This window comes from Macaca mulatta, chromosome 7, assembly GCF_049350105.2.
Source record: "Macaca mulatta isolate MMU2019108-1 chromosome 7, T2T-MMU8v2.0, whole genome shotgun sequence".
In the NCBI taxonomy this organism is placed as follows: domain Eukaryota; kingdom Metazoa; phylum Chordata; class Mammalia; order Primates; family Cercopithecidae; genus Macaca; species Macaca mulatta.
The window spans coordinates 86,599,051-86,615,887 of record NC_133412.1 but is presented as its reverse complement, the minus strand read 5'-3'; the positions used below and the strand labels follow the sequence as shown (position 1 = coordinate 86,615,887).

Here is a 16,837-nt window from a genome sequence, read left to right as displayed (position 1 = left end):
AGTGTATGTCAGTGCCATTTACTAAGACAGGAAAGACTGGAGGAGAACAGGGACGGGGATCATTGAAGAAGAGGGTAGAAATTCAAGACATGTTTTATACACATTCAGTTTGAGATCCCTATTAGTCAGCCAGGAAGAGAGGTAAACACGCAGTAGTGAGGCTTCTATTACCTCCCTCACAGGACTGTTGGCAGATTAAGGAGATGGTCTATGTAAAATTCAAGGCACATGGCAGGCACACAGTAAAAGGACTGTATTTCTATGATGCTCATGTATGTGAATGAAGATGAGTTTGTGTTGTGATTAATCCAATGAGGGTGTTTAAGTTCTATAAAATATAGCCAGAGTTTAGAAACAGTTTGTGAAACTTTATTAACACATGAAACCTTTTGTGAAATCGACACTAGGTATTATTAACTTTTATTTAATTAAAAACCTGTCTGTGTATTAAAATGCCTTACAGTTTGATTAATGGAAATAGATTAGAAGGCAATGTTTTGTCATACTAAAGGTGCCTTCCATCGCACTTTCAGAGAGAGAGCAAATGACTTGGGACACCAACTAAACAAAAATCAGCAGCTACTAATGAGGCTTGTTAGTGATGCTAATCTATGTAAATGTTATTAATTGAGAACATCTATCTTTTATCTCTAACATTTGGTAATCAGGCAATTAAAAAACAATGACATTCCCGGTGGTTGTTCTTCCTGGTTTCTTTTTTTCTTTCTTTCTTTCTTTCTTTTTTTTTTTTTTTTAGTGATCAAAGAGTTCAGAGTAAGAAAAAAAGAAAGTCCCTTATCAAGAGGTAGGCCTTGCCTTGGGCTACTAGGCCTCATTAAAGACAGAAAAGCTCTGTTGATCACCAATTAACCTGATTTGTAGGAACTCTGATAAAGACCTCCAACAACAGGAGTTTGCTTACTATAGTAAATGACACAGTTTGTTGACAAAAATAAAAGCAACTCATTGAAAAAATAAAATAAAAGAAGACTATAAAGAATTCATTGGTAATGCAAAGTCGTTTTGTTCAGGGGCCTGTGCTTGGAGGAGAGAGGAAGTTTTGCCCGTCTGGTGGCCTAGTGCCCACACCAAGGGAGCCAATCACACCTTAAGTCAGGTAGAACCAGAACCCAAAGATGTCTTTCTGATCATCTTGTCAAATCTCTGCTTGCTCCTCCAGGGGTAGCAAACAACTGATTTCATCAGCTTTGTGAAGGGCGACTGGGCCCTGTAGGGTGTACCACATTCCTGGACCAATGGAATTCAGACCTAGGGTTGCCTTGGGAGCCAATTGTTAAAGTTTTCAAGTATTCTCTTTTTAAATTTAACATGGTTTCAAATTATAGTGGACAATGCTTGTTGTACGGTCTTATAGATCAAATACATAGTTAACAGAAATAGCATTAAAGACAACAATAAGGAGACTATACACACATTTGAATCTAGTGGAATTCAAATCTAGGATTGCCTTGTAATCCAGTTGTTAAAGTTTTCATGTATTCCATTTAAAAATTTAACATAGTTTTAAATTATACTGGATAATGTCTATTGTATGTTTTATATATTGAAGATACAGTTAATAGAAACAGCATTAAAGACAGCAATAAGGAGACTAAACAACTACACACATTGCTTGGCACTTTGTCATGGATTACCTCTATTGATCTTCACAATAATCTCATGGCATGCATACTATCCCAGAAAGAGAGAGAAAGAGATACCCTGTATTTGACACCTCACCCAAAAAGTTAGTACTTCATCAAATATCCTTTAAACCATTTATTTAAGCAGCTCTTATTTGGTTCTGGCTTTCTTTTCCTTCAGAATCTTAAAGGGCTTCAAGAAACCCTTAACTATAGAAAGTAAAATTCCACTGGTGAACTGTGAACTTACCATTTGGGTGGTGAACATGCAATGTCAATTTCCCTCAAATGTCTCAGTCCTCCAAGGACTCTGAGAAAAGCAGTCAAAGCATAGAGCAGCTGTTTCGAATGCAAACTATAGAAATCCCTGGTGGGGGTGCATGGAGGGCAATGGCTCACGCCTGTAATCCCAGCACTTTGTGAGGCCGAGAAGGGGGGATCACGAGGTCAGGAGATTGAGACCATCCTGGCTAACACGGTGAAATCCTGTCTCTACTAAAAATACAAAAAATTAGCCGGGTGCGGTGGCAGGCGCCTGTAGTCCCAGCTACTCGGGAGGCTGAGGCAGGAGAATTACTCAAACCCGGGAGGCGGAAGTTGCAGTGAGTGAGATGGCCGCACTGCACTCCAGCCTGGCGACAGAGCGAGACTCCATCAAAATAACAATAATAATAATAACAACAACAACAACAACAAATACAGTTTTAAAAATCCCTAAGAGGTGTAAAATTGTAGTAAAATCATTGTAAACGTGTGTGAATGGGGTGTATCTGGCTCCTTTTACTTCCCCTCTTGTATTCCCCAATGGCATCCTTCTCCTCCATCCTGTAGAGTGACCCTAAGAGGCCCAACGCAGGCCAGAAAGAAAGCAGCATAAGCACTGCCCCCATCGTCCTTAAAACAGTGTGTTTGCTTTATCATGATCCACTCAAGGAACAGCCTAAGAAGGAACATTTTGTTAGGAAAATCAGAATCTCTATTTCATCTTACATTAATTATTATTTGCATTATAATTTTTGGTAGTTGCTAGCTTCAAATCAGTATAAGTTTGAATATACTGCCACTTCCAAACATTGTTTTCTACATAAGAAGTCTCCATGAATTTAAAAAGTTTAAAATACTTCCTGTAGCATTTTGTTTTATTTCTTTCGTTTGATGGTCAAAGAGAGAAGCTCAAGACTGAAAGTGAACTAGTGATAAGCATAGCTCATTAGCCGGCTGGACTATTGTGAAATTGACTATGATTGCGTTTCTGTAATATGATAAATGTTGTAAACAAAAGATTTACATTTGAGACTGACTTCCCAGAGCTTTAGTAACTGCACATTGTAAGATATAGGTGTAGGTGCAGGATGGAGGAAAAAGCCTCTTGTCTCTTAATTGGGTGTTTGTTTCACTGAGCTGATAGATTCTGAATGCTAGATAAAATTTATAACAAAGTATTTCTGAATATTAACATAAGGCAGTGGTTTTCAAATTTTAGTGTCTATAAAAATCCCCTGGTGCTTGCTAAATATAGTAAATCCAGTCTGAGGGCCCCAAAGAACTTTAACAGGCAACCCTTTACACACACACACACAGACACACACACATCCTAACTGGTGATTCTGTTACAAATAGTCCAAGAAGTAAAAAAAAGTTTTCGTTTTTTGTTTGTTTGTTTATGAGACAGAGTATCACTCCCATGCCTGAGGCTGGAGTGCAGTGACACAATCTTAGCTCACTACAGCCTCAACTTCCTGGGCTCAGGTGATCTTCCCAACTCAGTCTCCCAAGTAGCTAGGATTACAGGCAGGTGCCACTACAGCCAGCTAAGTTTTCATATTTTTAGTAGAGACAGGATTTCACCATGTTGCCCAGGCTGGTCTCAAACTCCTGACCTCAAGTGATCTGCCCACCTTGGCGTCCCAAAGTGCTGGGATTACAGGTGTGAGCCACTGCACCCAGTTGTCAAAGTTTTGAGGCTAGTTTTACTTCATCCAAAAAATATGTGGTGAATGTTTAGTATGCATAAAGGGAAGATATCCAGAGGCTGTAAGATATGTATGATGCCTTTCCTTCTTCCTCTTTTATCTAAGAGATGATTATAAAATTAACTCAAAGTGAGAGACTTGGTGTCCCACTGTAAATTGTATTTATAAGCTAGAAAATCCATCTCAGGAGATCTGAATTAATGTTAAAATAACAATTTGGTTCTTGCATTACTTCTTGACATATTTTACAACAAGAAATTAATCACATTTGCTCCAAATCTAGGGTATTGGATTCTATTTCCGTTTTAAGGATTTACTGAGTAGTGCTAGGAAACATAGGCAAGAAGAGAGAAAAAAACAATGTATTGCTTAGTGATTTGGGGGAACCACCAAGTGACGTGGATAGTGTGCAAAGAATACAGATGATACCTTCCTCTGCTTGGTTATCTCTCCATGATTTGTGTGAGAAGCATCCCTTGGACAACTGCCCGCAATTCTGGCTTTCTTCAGGTCAACAAAACCTAGTTACAAGGTTTTAAATCACACCAGTAGGTAGCTGAGGTTTGTAGGAAGGGTTATACACTAGGAGGATGGGAAGAATGGTTGAAGTCAGGTGGGCATAATCTAGAAAGTTTTCCCTGATAAGCGAAAGCAAGCAGGGCTCAGAAAAAGAGAGAGAGAGAGGAATAAGGGTTGCTTGGTGAAGACGATTCTGACAGCCACAAACGGAGCAGGAAGGGAGAGATTAAAAGTGACATAAAAAGGGATTGCCTGACTTAAGGTCTTGAAACCAATAGGTAATAATTTGAATATGACCCAGAAGCTAATGGGAAGTCATTTGAGGGTCTTGAGAAAGGGAGAATGGAAACAGCAGGTATAAAAGATTATCCGAGCTGCAGAAGATTGGACCAATTCGAAGAATGAGAGGCCAAGGACTGAGGAGGGCTGGCAGGGAACCCCAGATCATAGTGATGTCCTACAGCAGTCGGGAACTTGGTGATTACAATGAGGAAGCAAAGCCATGCAGGTTAAGTGGCTTGTCCCTGACCCAATTGCTAGTTACTTTGCTTGCTTATTTGTATTGTGTATATACGTATGTGTATCCTGTCTTATTCTTAACATAAGATTTAATGTAGTTTGTTTATTGTGTCTACTCCACCAACTTCCAAAATGGTTCACCAAATAAGCTATAAGCCAAAGTTCAATTAAATCCCAATTTCTGGGGGTGGATCTCAGACTTCAATATGTATTTTTAAACTGCTGCAATAATGCTAACATGCAGCTAGGGTTGAAAACCACTTTTCCAAAAGCAGCAAAGGGAACAGATGCTGTCATGTCCCTGAGATGCTCAACACTGGTGACAAGATTAGGGACAGATTCCTGTTAGCTGAAGCCAAACAGGAAATGCCCTGGGCAAACAGCTTTCCTTTTTTTTCTGTTTTGTTTTGTTTTGTTTTTGTTTTTGTTTTTCTAAAAGAAATGGTAAGTACCTGTTTCCACTGACAAAACTTTTAGGAGTAAAACTCAAGTCAGAAAGTAGTGCATGACTTTTCTATAAGGTTTTTGTGAAAAAGTCACTAAGGTCAGCTAGAATTTTTTTAAAGCAATACAAATACTTTGTACAAATGCACAGTTCCCCTGTGGACATTTATGAGTGCCAGTGACTAGGTTCACAACACTGATGTACAATGGAAGGCATTACTCCAGAAAACTGAGTTAATTAAAAAGTAAAAGTATAAAATCCTAAATGATATGAGATGTTTGAACAAACCTCTAGCAGATGCTGAATTGCCAACAGCTCATGAAATAATTCTCAGACATGAACCTATAGTGAAGATACTTTATGATCTTATTTAAGCTGAGAACTGTATGCTTTAATCACTAGACATGACGAAGGAAAAGGTTATTCATCTGTTGCTTGTGTTTTAAAAGTGAGATTTTTTTTCAAGTTCAGCAGGAGGCCAACCCTCTTCAAACTAAAACCAAAGGCTTTTTCTTTAGAAAAATGTGATGTTTTCATCTGAAAGTAGGTTTCTTTCTTTCCAATAATGCAGATACCTGGTTGAAAACCATAGTTGTATGTCTTAGAAAGAAACACGGCTCATCAGAAATCCAGCTAGAACTGCCACCTGCTTAGGTCTCATTTCTAAACTTTAGCTCCCCTATCTGCCTTCCATTCCATGTTTTCTTATTAGATGTTAAGATTGAACCTGCAACACAAACACAGGGAAAGAGAAAGGGGAGAAAAACAGAGACAGCAAAATTAGCCAATAGCGTGGGAGAAAAGAGAAGGCAGTAGGATGGGGGCGGGGGTGGGGGTTGGAAATTGCATGTGTTTGCCTAATGCCAAAAACTCCCAGACAGCAAGATTTGAAAAACAATTTTAAGAAAATTTCAGTGATCTAGATGCTTTGCCCACCTGACACCAAAAATCTGGTCACCTGGGGCATCTGGGAGATTTTCTGGATTCTTCATTTTCCATCTGTATGTTTGGCCATGCTTGGATGCCACCAGACAGCATTTGCAAACAGAGTGGCTAAGAAGATGTCTACAAAGGGAGAATCTGACCTCCTTTGTTAGAATCAAGTTAATCTGATTAATAAGGTAGAAAAGTTTAAACCCAGTTAGGGGTATGTCTGGTTAAATTTGGATTAACAGAAACTATACCATGAAGAACCCTAAAAAAGAACAGCAGTAATTACGCCCACATGGAAGAGGGGCATGAGTTAAACCTGCGCCACCAGACCAGAGAACATGCCTTCCAATATGGCAAGATTGTTGTAGATGTATTAATACAACTTCGTCTTAATTATATGATTGATGTGGGCTTCAAAAGAAAACTCAGAAGCCACAGTGGCTCCGAGGGCATGAGCATTATTGAAAGGATAAAGATAAAGACAGCTTCCCCAGAAGAAAACCACTCAAAGAGGAAGCCTGGGAGGTTTGCATGGCAGAACTAATCAATAATGTCTTGGTTTTATCTATATTAAGTTTAATAAAATTTGATGACATCCGTGATTGAAGATCACACACACAATTATGGCAACATCAAAGGTATTCCGCAGCATATATTCAGCCTGGGAAGTATAGCAAATCAGAGACTGGATGTATATGACACTGCACACCATGAGAACACAGAGAACCCCAAGAGGGGAGCATTCCCTGAGTGCCTTCTCCTCTTGTGTTTACAAAATAAGCAGGGTAAGCTTTCTCACCAGCCTTCACCAACCAACTTTTCGTCTCATTCTCTCAGCTGTCTGATGTCAGAATTTTAAAACAGTAGGTAAAAAATATATATATATACTTCTAAAGGTACTTCCAAAATCTGCCGAATAAACAAAAGCCTGCCCTGGATTGATTTTCCCTTTATTTTATCCCATGAAGCCAAAGGAAATGAGAGAATTTCAAAAGTGACTCAGCACAGAGGAAAGGGGGAAAACTGGAGAAATTGCCACCCAGTCCCTTGCAAAAAAGGGGATGAGGAATTTGTTGTCAAATTTCACATGCAACTCTGCAGAGCAAAAGAAGAAAATGAGACCTGCAATTACCTCAGCTTTAAGAGCTCAGTGAAAATCGCTTTAATCCCCCAGAGTCTGTACCACTGTCATATTTTACTTTCTCTTCAACAGGTGTACAAATTGTTTGGACTGGAGCTGGAAAACGGCATTCAGACCCTATAGGCTGAACGTGAGCAAAGTGTTTGCTTAGTTGCAGCTGGTCATCTCGTATCTTCTTTAGGAATGAGGAATTGGTGTCATGGTAACTTATTTTAATCAGTTTGGCAGCAGAAAATATTATGACTTTCCTCACAAAAGTGATTCAGGTAAGTGAGCCTTCCCGGGGTTTTATATCAAAGAGGTAAAAGCAATCATTGTTTGTTTGAATTCAATTCTAACAATTCAACTGAGGAAAACAGTGAGTGTTAGTCATCTTTTTAATACCTGTGTTTAATGCCATTTTATACTTGAGGATCTCTGATAAGCCAAACACCCAAGCAACATCACACATTATGAAATTTGAAAGGTTTTTCCTTTCTTTTTGCTTTGCTTTAAAAAAAGTCATACGTCGCAGAATTCCTCCCAAAAGGGTAGTAAAGTTATATTATTAACAAACTGAAAAAGTAACCATGCTTGTGACAGGAATCATATTCCTAAAACTGATTTGGGTCCTTTCTTTTTTTTTTTTTTTTTTTTTTTGGCAATTTTAGAACTTTTGATCAGCGATTAGTTCTCACCCACGTTGACTGTAGATTTTTTTAACGTGCTAAAAGGTACATAGGTACCAAAATATAGGGCTTATTTGGTGAATCTTCATCCTCATTACGACGTTTTCTGGACAACCGCATACGGGTTCGGTATGGGACATTCCTTATTCCTTTGGCCCAGACAGCTTTGTTGAACCTGGTATCAATGTGCACATCTGGAGTTCCCATCTCCTTCATGGCAAATTTTCAAATCTCTTGGAGTACCCAAGGGAACACTTGTTGATGGAGTATTCTTGGGTCACCACCTCATTGATGGCAGAACGGCCCTTTTTCTTCTCACCACTCTTCTTTGCAGGAGCTATGCTGCCGAATCCAAGTTGGAAAGGAAGACCATTTTTATCTCACAAAGCAAATGAAAATTTTCTAAACAAAAGCTAAGTGATTGTGAATAGTGCTGCAATAAACATACGTGTGCATGTGTCTTTATAGCAGCATAATTTATAATCCTTTGGGTATATACCCAGTAATGGGATGGCTGGGTCATACGGTACATCTAGTTCTAGATCCTTGAGGAATCGCCATACTGTTTTCCATAATGGTTGAACTAGTTTACAATCCCACCAACAGTGTAAAAGTGTTCCTATTTCTCCACATCCTCTCCAGCACCTGTTGTTTCCTGACTTTTTAATGATTGCCATTCTAACTGGTGTGAGATGGTATCTCATTGTGGTTTTGATTTGCATTTCTCTGATGGCCAGTGATGATGAGCATTTTTTCATGTGTCTGTTGGCTGTATGAATGTCTTCTTTTGAGAAATGTCAATAGCAAAGACTTGGAATCAACCCAAATGTCCATCAGTGACAGATTGGATTAAGAAAATGTGGCACATATACACCATGGAATACTATGCAGCCATAAAAAAGGATGAGTTTGAGTCCTTTGTAGGGACTTGGAAGCAGCTGGAATCCATCATTCTTAGCAAACTATCACAAGAACAGAAAACCAAACACCGCATGTTCTCACTCATAGGTGGGAACTGAACAATGAGATCACTCGGACTCAGGAAGGGGAACATCACACACCGGGGCCTATCATGGGGAGGGGGGAGGGGGGAGGGATTGCATTGGGAGTTATACCTGATGTAAATGACGAGTTGATGGGTGCAGCACAGCAACATGGCACAAGTATACATATGTAACAAACCTGCACATTATGCACATGTACCCTACAACTTAAAGTATAATAATAATAAATAAATTTAAAAAAAAAAAAAAAAAAAAAAAAAAAAAAAAAAAACAAAAGCTAAGTGATATATTGTTTTCAACAATGTCCTCATTTCCCTGCATAAGTGGAAGATCTAAGACTCTAAAGTAGGGCTTTTGATTCAAAAGCCACATTGCTTCTGTTATACAGCTCTACCTTTAATTAAAGAAACCAACACAGGCCAGGCATGGCAGCTCACTCCTGTAATCCCATCACTTTGGGAGGCCAAGGCAGGTGGATCACTTGAGCCTAGGAGTTCGAGGCCAGCCTAAGCAGTATGGTGAAATCCTGTCTCTATCAAAAAAAAAAAAAAAGTAGACAGTCTCATAACCCTGTCGATAGATCGATCGATCGATAGATAGATAGATAGATAGATAGATAGATAGATAGATAGATACATGGAGATAGATAGATAGATAGATAGATAGATAGATAGATAGATAGATAGATAAAAAATAAAATAAAGAGGCCAGGCGCAGTGGCTTACGCCTGTAATCCCAGCACTTTGGGAGGCCAAGGATCACTTGAGGTTAGGAGTTCAAGATCAACATGGCCCAAGGTAAAACCCCATCTCTACCGTAAATGCAAAAATTAGCCAGGTGTGGTGGCACAAGCCTGTAATCCCAGCTACTCGGGAGGCTAAGGCAGGAGAATCGCATGAACCCAGGAGGCAGAGGTAAGCCAAGATCGCACCACTGCACTGCAGCCTGGGCAACAGAGTGAGACTCTGTCTCAAATAAATAAATAAGCACAATATTTTAAAGGTATGCTTCTTTCCAGGTTCCCATGCTATTCTCTACAGCTATTTAATAGAAATTCCATGACCATTTAGGCACTGAGAATGAGGGGACCTTCTCCTAGCACCACCAGGGTAAACAGCTTTGCATGGCTCAGTTCAGGTCCTCTGAGAAACAGAAACCAAGATAAAATTAGCCATGCAAGAGACTTGAGCGTTTAAGTTTGTGAGTCTTCTACTTCGGTAGAAGTAGGTCAGATCTTGGGATTTGAGTGTTGCTTCACCAAGAAGACTTCACATCTCTCTGTCCTTGAAAGAAGCTGTCTGCATCTTGTATTTCCTTGCCTCGTTGGGAGACATTCTATTTTGAACTGGCTGAAGCCTCCATCCCCAGTGAAGAGCAATATTATTAACTCTGATTGACCAGGACTGACGGTAAGAGAGTGAGAGTTAGTGCTACATGAATTACACAGAGTGTGTATCAAGATGAAAATAAAAGCTGCAATGTGCAGACAGGAAGGGCGAAGGGTCCATTGAAAATCAGAGAGATTAGCAACTCATCACATTATTTGTGGGTTATCAGGAGACAGAGGTAATGAAAGTGAGACCTATATCCTTGATCAATAAGAGTTTGACTGCATTTTGAGTTCATTTTCCCCTGCCGAGAGAGAGACAGCAGGCTTACTATTGATCACCGTGTTAATCCATAACCAGACTGGGCCTTAGCCTGGTGGAGCAAGCAGGAAAAATAAGATAATAAGCAGGAACTCTTGATCTTTTATTATGGTGTGCTAGATAAAGAGAGTGTGGGGGTTCAAGGTGGAATACTTTATAGTTAACCCTTACGGTCCCTCTTAATTTGAAATGCATGAGAAGAAGAATTGCAGCCCACCTTACTCTGACTTTTATTTGACCTTATTTTGTCTGCTTCCTATCTAAAGTGTGCCTTGGCCCCTTTTCAAAGACTGCAGGCTGATGTAAGTGGGCCAAGGGACAGCCAAAAAGATGTTAGGCCCAGAGTAAAGGAGGAAGGCCCTCCAAACCCTGCTCGCAAAATTCAGGCGAAATTAAGCATTAATTGCATCTGTTTTTTATATTTTAGAGTCACTTGATCCAAGAATATTTACGTACATGAGTTGCCAATAATATGTGTCACTGTGCTGTTTCAATAGCAAGCATCATTTAGTTTTTCATTAAAGCATTTGACTAAAGCAGTCATTGCATTGATGTAGACCCATCTTAGAAAGATGGTCCACCTTTTCTTTCAGATCCATCAGAGTTCCCACCTTTGTGTAAACTAGACCCCGGCTATAATTTAGACATTTCCTGACCTGTCTATTAAAAATCGCCAGGCACAGTGGCTCATGCCTGTAATCCTAGCTACTAGGGATGCTGAAGCAGGAGGATCACTTGAGCCCAGGAGTGGGAGGCTGCAGTGAGGTGTGATAGCTTGGGCAAAAAAACGGACTCTGTCTCTAAAAATAAAAAATAAAATCTTTCTCAGTGACTCAGTATTTACTCATAGTAGTTTTTACTGAAATTTAGACTAATTCTACCACAGCTCCGGATTAATCCACATTTTGACACCTTTGTGCAAATTAGAAAAATGTGACTCCCCCAGGCAAGCACAGCCTAAAAGCAACCAGATAAGATTTCCACCTTCCCTCATCCCTTCCCCCAGGCACCATTGTGCCTAATCCTAAACAGTGCCCTGAAGTCGAGGCACCAGCAGAGAAAGCAGGAGGATCATGTGAATGTAGCCCATCTACCTGCACCTTGCACGGGCGTAGTTTAGTCTTCACTCTGTGTTTGTCCCAACTCAGCTGTCTCTCATTTACAGGCTTCCTGTGCTTTTCCAACTGAGTCTTCATCTGATTCTTCAAAACGCTCATCCTTTCACACAAGTTGCACCTATTAGTAAATGGCAACTTAAGTCACCCTAGAGTTAAGTATTCTGAAACAAAGGGAGAGAGAAGTGGTGTAGGTGTGATCACATTAGTATGAGAGAGAGAGAGAGACAGAGAGAGAAGTGGAGAAAAGAAAACAGGATTTAAAGTGCTCTGCTTTGGAAACATAATACTTAAGTTGCTCTAATAAGAAAAATGGGGAGATTCATACAAAAATAACGAATTTAAGTATAAAGCAATTTAAAAGGAAATGTTTTGTGACCATTTAGCACTTTATCATTGGATAATCAAGGAAGTTAAACAACCTGAATGAGTTTATACAGTGATTATGTGGGAAAACGGGACCCCAACCCAGGACTTCGAAGCTGGAACCAGTCATTTTTATAAGAGTTAGTCCAAAAAAAGCTGAGGCAGCAAAGTCTACTACGGAATTGATTTTCAGAAACAGGCAATGCTGCTTTGAACTATCATACTTAATGCTGATGATAAGTAAACGCTTCTGAATTGGATGAAACATGGAAAGTTCTCCTCAAAGCTTAAGGATCCAGTTTGAGAGGGCTTGTTAGTATTAATTTACGTTGTGAATAAAGAAAAGATTGTTGAGGAAAGAGGATTTTTCTCCATTTTAAAATAACAAACGGCAGCCATTATTTATCTGAAGCCTCCATAAAACAAGACAATCAAGTCATGTAACATTATTTGGAGATGGAAGATAGAATAAATGATTGTGGCATCAGTTTAGAATAATGAATGCCAGACAGAATATCTCACTTGGATCAGCCAAAAACTAGTTGTGAGGCTTTGGGAAAATTCTTTGGGCTTTTCTCTCTTCTAGAATGATCCACATGATCTTTTCAGCTTTAACATTCCATTGTCTTCCATAGTCAAATGATCTTAGCAGCCTTCTCAGCACCCATATGTGATCAGAAATACCAATTATTGGTCTTTGCAGCAAAGTGGTCAAAAAGGAAGACTGCCATCCAAAGGAGAAAATGAAGTTTGTTATCTGATCCCATAAGATGTTTAAGACTTGGGTTTCATTGGCTCTTATTTTAAGAAATCAAGAATAACTTAACAGAGTGGATGTCACCAAAAACAGTTCACGGAAACAGTCAAAAACATAATGACTTTGGGAAAATGTTCATTTCTAATTTCATAAAAATGAGGATCTAATTTAAAATGAAAAAATGATGTTTGGAAATTGCTATCATTTGAATGTCTGTGTCCCTCCAAAACTCATGTTGAGACTTAATCCCCAATGCAACAGTATTAAGAGGTGGGGCCTTGGGGGAAAAGATTAAGTCATGAGGGCTCTGCACTTGTGAATGTGATCAATGCCCTTAGAAAAGAGGCTTCGGAGAGCTCTTCATCCCTTTTCCCCTTCTGTCATGTGAGGACACAGCATTTGTCCTCTCTGGAGTACACAGCAACAAGGAACCATCTTGGAAGCAGAAAGCGACCACTTAGTAGACACTGAATCCGTCAATGCCTTGGCTGTGAACTTTCCAGCCTCCAGAACTGTGAGAAATTGATTTCTGTTATTCATGAATTACCCATTCTGTGGTATTTGTTACAGCAGCAGAAATAGACTAAGACAGATTGATTTAAAAACTGAGATAGAAGATCCTCTTGTAAAAAAAACTGTTTTGCTCCAAAAGCAATTGCAACAAAAGGAAAAATTGACAAATGGTATCTCATTAAATTAAATAGCTTCTGCACAGCAAAAGAAAGTATCATCAGAGTGAGCAAACAACCTACAGAATGGGAGAAAATTTTTGCAAACTATCCATCTGACAAAGGCCTAATATCCAGAGTCTACAAGAGACTAAACAAATTTACAAGAAAAAAAGAAAAACCTCATTAAAAAGTAGGCAAAGAATATAAACAGACACTTCTCAAAAGAAGACATTCACATGACCAACAAACAAATGAAAAAAAGCTCAACATCACTTGTCATTAGAGAAATGCAAATCAAAACCACAATGAGATACCATCTCACACCAATCAAAATGGTGATTATTAAAAAATCAAGAATCAGGGCCAGGCACAGTGGCTCACACTTGTAATCCCAGCACTTTGGGAGGCCAAGGCAGATCACCTGAGGGCAGGAGTTCAAGACCAGCCTGACCAACATGGTGAAACCCCGTCTATACTCAAAATACAAAAAGTAGCCAGGCATGGTGGTACATGCCTGTAATCCCAGCTGCTTGGGCGGCTGAGGCAGAAGAATCATTTGAACCCGGGAGGTGGAGTTTGCAGTGAGCTGAGGTCGCACCATTGCACTCCACCCTGGGCAACAAGAGTGAAACTCCGTTTCAAAAAAAAAGTCAAGAAACAATAGATGCTGGTGAGGTTGCAGATAAATAGGAACACTTTTACACTATCGATAGGAGTGTAAATTAGTTCAACTATTGTGGAAGACAGTGTGGTGACTCCTCAAAGATCTACAAGCAGAAGTACCATTTGACCCATTCTGTCATAAAGATACATGCACATGTATGTTCATTGCAGCAGTCTTCACAATAGCAAAGACATGGAAGCAACCCAAATGCCCATCAATGATAGAACGGATAAAGGAAATGTGGCACATATAAACCATGGAATACTACACAGTCATAAAAAGGAATGAGATCATGTCCTTTGCAGGGAAGTGGACAGAGCTGGAAGCCGTTATCCTCAGCAAACTAATGCAGGAACAGAAAATCTGCACATGTTCTCACTTATAAGTGGGAGGTGAATGATGAGAACACATGGACACAGGGAGGAGAACAACACACACTGGGACCTGCTGGGGGTGGGGCAGGGAGAAGGAGGGCATCAGGAAGAATAGCTAATGGATGCTGGGCTTAATACCCAGACGATGGGTTGATCTGTGCAGCAAACCACCATGTCACACATTTATCCATGTGTGCCATGGTGGGCTGCTATGCAGTTTTTACCTGTATATCCTGCGCATGTATCCCAGAACTTAAAAGTTGAAGAAACATGAAGAAAAAGATAATAAGAGTTGGAGAAAAAATACTGTTATAAATAGAAAACAGATTCTTGACCAAAAAAAATGGCAAATATCAAAAAGTATGAAGAACAAAATATTCTAAAAGTACTGTGGAATCTGCGAACCCCAGTCAGTGCCACATCCCCAGCCCATCGCCATGGTCGCCTATAATATTCTAAAAGTACTCTGGAATCTGCGAACCCCAGTCAGTGCCACATCCCCAGCCCGCCGCCATGGTCACCTATAAACTGGTGCTGATCTGGCGCTGCAAGGTTGCGTGGAATCTGGAGAACCGCTTCGGTGGCTGGTACATGCCAACCTGAGCCCGGCAGGCCACGAGGAGACGAAGTGCGGAGGGGGGCAGGCACTGCCAGATGGTGGCTATGAGTTTGACATCTGCTTCACCTCAGTGCAGAAGAAAACGATCCAGACCCTCTAGACAGTGCTAGATGCCATTGATCAGATGTGGCTGCCAGTAGTGAGGACTTGGTGCCTCAAAGAGCGGCACTATGAGGGTCTAACCCGTCTCAATAAAGCAGAAACTGCTGCAAAGCATGGTGACACCCTGTAAAGATCTGGAGGTGCTCCTATGATGTCCCATCACCTCCGATGGAGCCCGATCATCCTTTCTACAGCAACATAAGTGAGAATGGCAGGTATGCAGACCTCACAGAAGATCAGCTACCCTCCTGTGATAGTCTGAAGAATGCTATTGCCAGAGCTCTGTCCTTCTGGAATGAAGAAATAGTTCCCCAGATCAAGGAAGGGAAAAGGGTACTGATTGCAGCCCATGGTAACAGCCTCGGAGACATTGTCAAGCATTTGGAGGGTCTCTCTGAAGAGGCTATCATGGAGCTGAACCTGCCTACTGGTATTCCCATTGTCTATGAATTGGACAAGAGTTTGAATCCCATCAAGCCCATGAAGTTCCTGGGGGATGAAGAGACCATGTGCAAAGTCATGGAAGCTGTGGCTGCCCGGGGCAAGTCCAAGAAGTGAAGGCCAGCGGGCGGGCTGCTGTCCCCAGGAGCACCGTCCCTGCCCGTTGCATCCCTCTGCCCCTCCCTCCTGCACCTGTCACACTGACCACATCAGTAGACATCTTGAGTTGTAGCTGCAGATAGGGACCAGTGGCTCCCATTTTCATTTTAGCCATTTTGTCTCCTGCACCCACCCGTTTCACACAATCTAGTCAGAATAGCACTTCTAGGGCACAGGTTCTCAGTCCAAGCTGTGGAAAAGTTCCCCTTATTCAAGAGAGTTTAAAGGTAGTGACTTGGGTTTTTGCAAGTGCTTTGTTTACTAAGGACTTGTGGGGAGGAACCATGCTAAGCCATGACCAATGAGAAGAGGCAAGAGAGACTGTCTGCCCCCTGGAGCCAGTCCTGTGCTCTTCTGCAGTCAGGCTACTGCCTGGCGGCTCTAGTCATTCCAGTGAAAGAGGAATGTAACCTGCATGGTGATGTGACAACTGTTTCCTTTCTGACCCCAGAGGAACTAGCTCTAGAAGGTTGGATCAATCCTGAATTTAGTCAAAGTGTTACATTTACATTTTTAAAAAAAGAAAAAAAAATTATAGTATATATAAATAATACAAAACGATAACCCTTTTGGGGTTTCTCATGGCAGTTGAAATAATCCTACATGTGGTCATCAGAAAATAAGCCATTCCTCATACCAACATGGGATAAGCTCCTTGACCTCTGAGGGGCAAGAGTGCTTCCTACTGTGTGTTTCAGAATCCCTTCCCGCCTTGTTTTGTGGCAGTGAAATGCTTCTTGGTCCTGTCCAAGTATGTCTTTCACTGATTTCTGAATCATATTCTAGTTGCTTGGCCCTGCCACATGGGTCCAATGTTCATTTGAGTATAACTGTACTAAATTCTTTTTCTAGATCAGTATAATAAAAGAGTGATGTGCAATAGAAAATAAAAAATTCGACCGGGCTTGGTGACTCACACCTGTAATCCCAGCACTTTGAGAGGCCGAGGTGGGTGGATCACCTGAAGTCAGGAGTTTGAGGCCAGCATGACCAACATGGTGAAACCCCATCTCTACTAAACATACAAAAATTAGCCTGGCATGGTGGCAGGCGCATGTAATCCCAGCTACTTGGG

The 16,837-nt window shown here is 40.6% G+C and overlaps 1 pseudogene; it reads left to right on the top strand.

The window, feature by feature from the left end:
• Window positions 1-14,954: 14,954 nt before the first annotated feature.
• On the top strand, window positions 14,955-15,720 carry LOC715396 (phosphoglycerate mutase 1-like; annotated as a pseudogene).
• The last annotated feature ends 1,117 nt before the right edge of the window (window positions 15,721-16,837 follow it).